The 9,522-nt window shown below is 40.2% G+C and overlaps 1 non-coding gene across 1 annotated transcript; it reads left to right on the forward strand.

Moving 5' to 3' along the window:
• The first annotated feature begins 8,744 nt into the window (after window positions 1-8,744).
• On the forward strand, window positions 8,745-8,851 carry LOC145071729 (small nucleolar RNA R71). The gene has a single exon (XR_013690736.1). It is a non-coding gene; the product is annotated as a small nucleolar RNA R71 (small nucleolar RNA).
• The last annotated feature ends 671 nt before the right edge of the window (window positions 8,852-9,522 follow it).

A 9,522-nucleotide genomic window follows, 5' to 3' on the forward strand; every position in this document is an offset into this window, starting at 1 on the left:
CGAACTAGAAACACTAATCTAGCCTCCGCCTAATCACATACAAAAATTATCTCTAATTAATAATAACTCTCAAGGCTAGACTAATCCCTTCCTATGCTCTCTCAGAAGGGTAAAAGACCATTCTACCCCTCTAATGGTCCAAAAGTCCACTTGTTGACTAAACCCTAAAAGTCAACAAAAGTCAACGCATATGAGTACGCTACGCGTACCAGATCCTTACGATGGGCATACTTGACCGCTACGCTGATATCGGGCTGCTTGAACCCTACGCCCCGCGTACTGGGATTTACGCTTAGCGTACGTCCTAGTTTCCCTCTTATCTCACTTATGGTCTTAATCAGTTAAGACCTTGGCTCAAAATACAGATCTGGACCCGCTACAGTCTCCTAATCCATAAAGTCGAAGACTTTACACCCTTGCATGGCTGTAAAGGTCATCATCATCCAAATCACACCACTTCGTTCACTAAGGAGCTCATATTTCATGCATGGCTCACTCCTAACGTCCAAGATTGGATTTTTATGGATCTAAATCACATTATACACTAAATATGGACAGATCAAGGTTTATGGATCTCCTTTACTCATAAAGTCTCCACCTTTGGGACAAAAACCCTAGAAAATGGTCCATAATGCACAAATCAAAAAGGTTGAGAAAGCTCTAAGCTTTTTATGTAACAGCCCGGAATCTCAGGTATTGTTAAAATTATGTTTTTGGGGTATTTTAAGAGGGGACTCGGCGAGTTGAGTCGGGGTGGCCCCGCGATTCTTCCAGGAGTAACTCGTCGGGTCAAGGAGGATACTTGACGAGTAGAAGGGGAACCTTAGAGGATTGGAGGACGTCTAGACTCGCCGAGTCGCCATGGCACTCGCCGAGTCCGGTCGAGTTGACCGTTGACCGTTGACCGTTGACCAGAGTTGACCTATGTCTGACTTCTTAGGGATAGTCAAACTTAGAAGGTAAAAGTATTAATAAGAGATATATGATGTTATAGGGAGATTGTAGCTCGGCGGATTGTGCACGAGTGATTTCAGGATTTGCTAGCTTTCAGCATTCACGAGGTGAGTCTTCTCACTATACTGTACCCGGAAGGGTTTGACTGTGTGACCGGAAGGTCAGCTATGATATGTGTTATGTACGCTATATGTGGTAAGTTATATGTTATATGTGCTATGTATGTATGGGCCGGAAGGCGATTATGTTATGGGCCGGAAGGCGTTGTGTTATGGACCGGAAGGTCGGCGTGGGTAGGACCGGAAGGTTTACCCAGCAGGGACGGAAGTCCCCTGAGACACATGGACCGGAAGGTCAGGTCCTGGAAAGGCGTATGTGCGTAAGTTGTATATTGGGGAACTCACTAAGCATTTATGCTTACAGTTGTTATGTATGTGTTTCAGGTACTAGCGAGGACCGTGGGAAGGCGCCGGCGTGATCGGTACACACTGGAGAATGTTTTTATGATCTTGGGATTTAGACAATTTGTATTTGACATGACACTTAAATTATTTATGCCTTGTTTTGAATGGAAATACTTTATTTTTTAAAATGAAAAAAATTGTTTGAAAATTTGCGCTGTTACATTTTACCTCCAACTAATGCTCCAACCTCAGAAAGTTCAGATCCAAGATTGCCCTCCAACTCTAGCTCCTTCAATGGCACCTCCTTCTCTTCAAAAGCACACAAGAACACTTTCAAGCTCAACCACACTCACACAAGCTCTAGAACGAGGGTTAGGGCACATTTATGGTTTTGCTCTCTGGAAATGGTGGCTAAAAGTGAGACCATAATGTTCCTTATATAGGGCTCACCTCCACAATTAGGGTTTCAATCTGAACCTAGTACGCCCAACATACACTATGGTACGCCCAGCGTATTGGGTAGTCTCCGCGTCAAGAATATGCTCATGAGTACGCACAACGTACTCTCCCTTACGCCCAATGATGTGTGCAAACTCACTTAGTTTTAAACCTACTTTTAATTATCAAATAACACACAAAAGACAGTGAACCTATCAATTGTGGTATAGTTAAATAAGCAGGGTATCGATCACAGGGAACGGCAAATTAAAACTAAAAACTAATTTTATCTAAGTTAATTAATAAGTAGGTATTTTATCTAGTTTTACAAGACTAGAAACTTACTAACTATTACTTACTTAAAAACTGGAAAACAAAGTACTAACTAAATTCAATAAATGGAAGGGAACTTCTGTTTAGTTCAACTTAATTGATTCTATGGTTGATTTCAAGGTAATGGTGCAATGGATTAATTCTTTCGTTGGTTACCGATTCAAGTGATTAGATTCGCATTCACTACACTAATCCTTAGCAAATAAACTATCTTAAATAGTGGCCAGTTGTCTAATTTAATTAAATTTACTAGATTAATTATTCGGGTTAAGTTAGACTTGCAATAGTTAACTAATTTATTCTTTTAATTAACTTCTTGTTTGATGGTCATCTCACAAGCTTGCACATGAATTTACTCAATTTTCTTATTAATTCTAGTTTCATATTCATTAATCCTAGACATATGGCATAGTGATCACATAGCATATGAGGTTAATAATCAATAGATGTTCATGCTAATCAATTATCTTCCTATTAACAGAAAATTAATTATTATTCACACACAAGGTTCTTTAGCAAGCTAAAATAACAAAAATTCACCAACTTTAGAGTTAATCCTACCAATCAATCAAACCATATTGTCAACTTTGTATCCCCAAACAGAAGTCTAAAGGTTTTAGCTCATAATTGAAGTAAATAACAGTAAACAAACATAATCAAATTGTTTAACCATAATGATAAACGAAAGATTAAGTAGAATGATGAAATTTGCCTCAATTCTCCTTCGGGATTGAATTCTAGCTTATGACTTCGTCTTCTAGGGTTTTTCTGACTTCTTATTCGCAGCAAAGCTCTTCTGAATCGTCCTAGAATTCCCCTCTATCGTTCTGTGAAGTTATCTTAATATATATGAATCGACTCGTCGAGTCAGGTGGCGACTCGTCGAGTCCATCTCACATTCCATGTATTGTGATAACTCTCTGGGATCCCGAGTATTTATCTTCTCGATTCTTCGATTGGACTCGCCAAGTAGTCGGCCCTACTCGCCGAGTAGGGGCTTTTTTCAATGTTTTTCTTCTTTGTTCCATTCTCGAACTTCTAACTGTTTCTCCCGCTTCCGAGCTTCATTTTTGGACTGAAAACATAATTCAAACACTTTTAAGTACCTTTCGTCCATAAAATGCAATAATTTAGCTAATAAATGAATAAAAATGTATACTTAATATGAACTAATTATGCACATATCAAAATACCCCACACTTGTCTTTTGCTTGCCCCCAAGCAAAACTGAATTTTAAACACATTAGAATTACATATGACAATTCCAATCTAACCCAGCCGTTATGCCAAGACCGCAACGCATGCATTTGTGTCTAAAATTGCCCTAAGCACCCCCCATATTCCAAATACTCACAATCCTCATAAACATTCGCCCACTCACCCCAAACTATGCTCATTTTATGCAACCCTCTGAATCCATCCGCAGAAAACCTCTTACCCTCAAGGTGTTTTTAATTGAGCAACCCAAGCATACATAATCTAGAATTACAACTTTTCGATACCACTATGGAGCTCTCTTGAATTCTTTACTTCCTTAAAAATTTGATCTTTGATTTCTTTGAATTCACCACGTTGTTGTTTGATTTTTGGTATCTTCAACTTTTTGAATTTCTTGGAATTTTGATCTTTTGATCTTCACTTTATTTGCTCCAAAATTCTTCAACTTTTCTTGTAATTCTCTCTCTTTTTTTTACATGTACCTCACTTTTTTTCACTCAAATCCCTACATGCTTAAGCAGGGGTGCTCAATCTCAACCTTTATTGACTAACGATAACAATCTTCCTGGATACATTTCAGGTTTAGGCTGCTAAACGTATTGCATCTCTCAGGCTGAGCAGGGTCGTGTTTTTGTCTCATGATTTCACTGGAATAAGGAAGCCACAAATGCACTAGAACGTATATAGGCTCAACTAAACATTTGGGTCTTCATGCAATCATCAACACAATTCTAATATGGAATCCTAATTTGCTTTTACCAAAATTTTCTAATTTAAATCCCTAAGTAATATTTTTGGTATGCAGCAATTTTTCAAAATTAGCCTAAATTAAGATTATAAATTTTCAAATATGTGACTAACCCTCTACCCCACACTTATTTTATGCAATGCCCTCATTGCATATTATGCATGATAAAAACATAAAAAGAGAATAAAGAGGGAATTGGAACAAACTCCCCTGGGATAGCAGTCGATAGGTTGATCACTTTCATTTTAGCTCCAACTTCAATTGACTTTAGACATGGGAACAGCTCATCCATGTCTTGGGTGTCAAATCTCGTGTGGGTCGCTCCAAATACGGGGAAAAACAGTGTAAGATCTTCAAGAATCAATATGGAAAGAATAAATGATCAAGTGGTACTCTTATCAGCATCAAATCAACAGCCCTTTTGGTATCAAACTGAACGACTCGTCGAGTAGATACTAGACTCGTCGAGTAGCATCGCGGACATCTTTAAATATGTGAGATTACATAGCGACTCGTTGAGTCAGTTTATTGCACTCGACGAGTAGACCGCTGGACGAAAAAAATGACATTCTGCATTTGTTCCAGCCTCCAATAAATCTTCAAAAATTTTCCTCACTTTTGAACTCTCTTGCTCATGTCCCTAAGGACCTGACTCGATACTTTGACTCTAATGCTTCCCTTTATTGACTCTCTATCACTCTTATAATCCTCTTGACTCTATAACTCTAACCCTCCTATACAAGCATTCCTAATTCAATTCTGAAAAATAATCAAGGCAATCACACATTAATCAAAACAGTAAAAAGTCTTAACACATTCAAACAAACCAATTAAAAACAAACAATAAAAATTGAAAATTGTTTAATAAAAACGCAAAGAAATTAATCCTCCTCCTCGTCATGATCCGGAGCTGCTCCACTTCCTCCCGCGCCACTCCTTCTTGCACTAATCACCTCTTCCCACGATGGAATATACGGAAAGTTACCACCATCGATATGCGGAATGTTGAAGTGGTCGAAAAGCCGGATATGTAATTGATTACTAAAATTGATGCCCCGCGCCATTTGATCTTGTAACCGCCTAATCTCCACGTTGTACCAATCCATTGGTACTTCTTCATTATCAACCGGAATCACCGGCGGCTCGTCCTCCACATCCCGCTCCCTCCGTGAAAGATATCGTGGAGAAGAACTCTAGGCATAGCTCTGAATACACCGGCTCTTGAATTCGAAAGACCCGGCTCCACCCCTCACAAATCATCGTTTCTCCTTCGTGGGTAAACTCCTTTAAAAGATAAGGAGCTAACTCCTCTTCATAGCGTACATTTTGCAACCAATCCCAATCTATCCTATTGGGCACGTAAATCTCTTTCTTCCTTATGTCGGCCAACTTCTTCTTCCACTTCCGCATCGTTGAAGCGGACTCAATTTGTGGGAAATTCAACCAAGGAAAGTTCCCTTGGTGTCCACTAGAACTTTGCCCCCTGTTGAACATTATTTCTGCAAAACAAAGATACAAAACCCAGAAACATAGATTAAAAGTAGTCATGCATGTGTTCCCCGACTCGACTCGTCGAGTCCATGGACGACTCGACGAGTCACAAGAACTGTACGAGTCAGTCGGCGGGTCGGTCCAAGTTGGACCATGAAATCTCAAAATTACTTCAAGGGTTTTGTCTAGGCACATTTTTATAAGGTATTAGGCAAGAATACGCATGCAAAACAACATCATTCATGAAAAATCGAAACCCTAGAAATCTACTATTTTTCAAAATCGGGTTTTTCTATGAAATTTCCATCACGGATAATCTTAGAAGCATGCTTTTAACAGAAAAGAAGAAGAAGAAATTTGTTACCTTTTGTGATGAAACTTGAGAAATTTGAAGAATAATGGAAGAACACTTGAATGCTTGAGAGAAAAGGTTGGAGAGAGGCGCACGGCAAGTGTGTTGTGAAAAAGAAACTGATTCATTAGGGTTAAAACCCTAGTTACCGGTTGTAAAAGTAATTCTTATTGTTATTTTTTTTTGTGAATAATACCGACTCGTCGAGTCAGGGTCAGACTCGATGAGTCTGGTCGCGATGTCATTTTTTTGAAATCTATATGGACTCGTCGAGTCATGGTCAGACCCGACGAGTTTCTTCCAAACAATTCAAAATTTTTAAAATTTTGTCATTTATTTTAAAAAAATCATTTCACCCCACACTTAGTCCATGCACACTCTCAAGCAGACATGTCCGACGAATTGGAAGATTAAAATCCAAACAAAACTAAAAAGGTAAAAAAAAGCAAACTCTAAATAACGGGTTGCCTCCCGCCAAGCGCTTCTTTTTAAGGAGTCGTTAGCTGGACTCCTTCCCATCTACGTCTCGTCATCTTCTAGTATCGGGAATGCACGCCTAATCTTTTGTGGTTTGTACTTTGTCTTGTAAGCGTGAATTTTCTTTTTATAAGCCCTTTTTAATTCATCTCTCTTCTTTTTCACAACATCATCCTTAGCTGCTTGGGCTTCCCTTTTTCTCTTCTTCTTCTTCTTCACTCCATTCTTTTTCACCTTCTCTTGCACCTCCTTTTCTTTAAACTTAATTACTTCGTATTTTGTGAAAGTTTGTGCTCTAGGTTTGGTAATGAATGGTTGATCAGCTTCCACCTTCCTTTCCTTTGCCTCCTCCTCTTTTTCTGTGCTCACCCCATCTTCAAGCGGGATTGCATCAAGACATGCTACCTTGGCATGTTGAACTTCCGTTACCATTTCTCCTCCTGCTGTTTGTTCTTCTAAAGAATCATGAAAAATATCCAAATCCAGAATATGCAGAGAACTAGCAACAAGCAGATCTAAATCGTCCAAGTTGTTATCAAATTCGACTGGACTCGTCGAGTCTAGTAAAGTGACTCGGCAAGTCCTATCGTATTCCATCATTTCTTGGGTGTTTTCTGAGTCGGCTCCTTCCAGTAGCTTTTCTAACTCCTCTAAGTCCTTGTTAACATCTCCATCCTCTCCAGAATGTATCAGAAACTTGCTTGGATCTTCTTTTTGCAAAAGTGCAAGTTCTTTTTGTAATATCTCGTCATCCAAATGGATAAGTGAGATCTTTTCTTGTCTTTCCTCTTCTTGTTGGGCTTCTGGTATAGCTTTAAATGTTACGAACTCGTCACCCACCCTCAACATTAATGTAGACTCACATACATCAATTAAAGCACAAGCGGTGTTTAAAAATGACCTCCCCAAAATAATTGGAATTTCGGGCTCTTCTTCCATATCAACAACCACGAAGTCTACCGGAAATATAAACTTGTCGACTTTGATAAGGAGATCCTCACAAACGCCTTGTGGATGAATTATTGTCTTGTCTGCCAAATGGATCTTCATATTTACCGGTCTTGGCTCCAGTAAATTCAACCTCTTAAAGAAAGAGAAAGGCATCAGATTGATGCTTGCTCCCGAGTCGGTCAATGCTTGAGTGACAACTTCATTACCAAACTGGCACAAAATTATAACATTCCCCGGATCGCCCTTCTTTTCGGGTAGCTCACTCAATAGTATCTCCGCGACTTCAGCCAAATCTTTCCTAGCAGCAAAAAGACCATTTAGCAAGTTGAAGTATTTGGGTGTCTGGAGCATCGTTTCCACAAATGGAAAATTAACTTGTAGGGCTTTAACATGCTTCATGAAGGATCTATATGCTTCAACTTTTTCCGCAGGCATGGCTTTGATTGGGTATGGCAGAGGAGGATTATATGGCTTTAAAGGACTGATAGTTTTGTCATTGACGCTTGGACTCGTCGAGTCCAATGGAGCGACTCGGCGAGTTGGATCAGGTTTTTCTGGAGCCGCTTCTTCTACCTTTTACGCCTTCCTCTTGGAGATTCTCAGTGCATCTGTGAATATTTCTTCCTTGCTGGAGGTTATTGCACTAACATTCTCCATTCTTGGATTGGGTTCGGTGTTACTTGGAAGTTAACCCGGTCTTCTGTCATTCACTTGATGCGCAAGCTGTCCCAGCTGTTTCTCAATGTTGAGAATGGATGCATGCTGATTCCTTAGCATATTTATGGTCTCGTGTATTGCAGCATCGTGATCACTGTGTCTCTTTTCGGATGCGGCTATGAATCTAGTGAATAATTCTTCTAAATCGGGTTTCTTTTCTACTGGTTCTTCCTTTTGATATAGTCCCCTCTCATTCTGCTTGTATTTTTCCTCCTTTGCCTTCTTATACTCTTCGTATGGGAGCCACTCCTTCTTAGGTTTTCGCCAATTTTCGTCGGATCGATCGCCACTTGAATAGAAGACTTGAGCTTTCTTATTTCCATTCTCATCCAAATCACAATCCTTTGTGAGATGGGGCTCTCTACAATTTTCACATCCCACCCTAATAGCATGGATTGTTTGATCCATTTTTGTCATTCTTCTATCAAGACTATCAAGCTTAGCTATCACCGCCGCCATGCTATCATTTGCCGAGTTCACTACTCCCCGACTTACTTCGTTTCTTGGATTGTGGTATTCTCTAGAGTGCTTAGAGAATTCTTCGATTAACTCCTTAATTACCGGGGGTGCCTTCTTCGTGAGCGGGCCTTGGGAATCAAGCAATTGCCATGTCTTTACATTGACTCCATCAAAGAAAATGGAGACCTCTTGTTGGCTATTAAGGTCATGGTGTGGACAATTTCTAAGCAAGCTCTTGTACCTTTCCTAAGCTTCATAAAGAGATTCTCTAGGTTGTTGCTCGAAGTTGGCAATGGCTTTCTTTAGCTTGGCTATTTTGGAGGGCGGGCAAAAATGGTCTATGAATTCTTCTTTCATTTTGGCCCATGTGGTGACCGATCCGGGAGGAAGTGACTTTAGCCAATCTTTTGCAGCCCCTTTAAACGTGACTGGAAGCATGCGAAGAAGCTGGGTCTCACGCGGAACATTCGGTACATTGAAGTAGTCGGCCACATCATTTACTTCGTCCAAGTGCTTGTAGGCGTCTTCGTGATCCTTCCCGTAAAAAAGAATTTCCTTGAGTTGAGCGAGAATATGGCCTTCTAGTTTGAAAGTAGCGGTCGTGGGAATTGCGGGCTGCACAAGTCTTGGCCCGGTGTCATCGCGCATCCTCTTCTTCCATTCCCCCATGGGGATTTCATCTACATTAGCCATAGTGATAGCTAAATCGTCTTCTAATCCGGAGTCGTGCTCGTATGTGGGTTCTTCTTCTTCCTCGGTCTCGTACTTGATATCTTCTTGAATTGGGTCTTCAATTGTCAATGAGGCACTGGGTGCTCCTGTTTTGTTGCACCTCTTCTTGCTGAAAACGGACTTTAAGTTTTTGAGTGGTGAGTTCTTTGAAGAAGTGGATTCTCCAACGGTTTTGCCTTTGCTCCTTCTTAGTGCGGATTCCGGGTCTTCAAAAGTAGGGACCAGAGGTGTATCAGATCCTCGGGTCA

Source organism: Lactuca serriola, chromosome 8 (genome assembly GCF_051521515.1).
Source record: "Lactuca serriola cultivar US96UC23 chromosome 8, Lser_US96UC23_V15, whole genome shotgun sequence".
Classification (NCBI taxonomy): domain Eukaryota; kingdom Viridiplantae; phylum Streptophyta; class Magnoliopsida; order Asterales; family Asteraceae; genus Lactuca; species Lactuca serriola.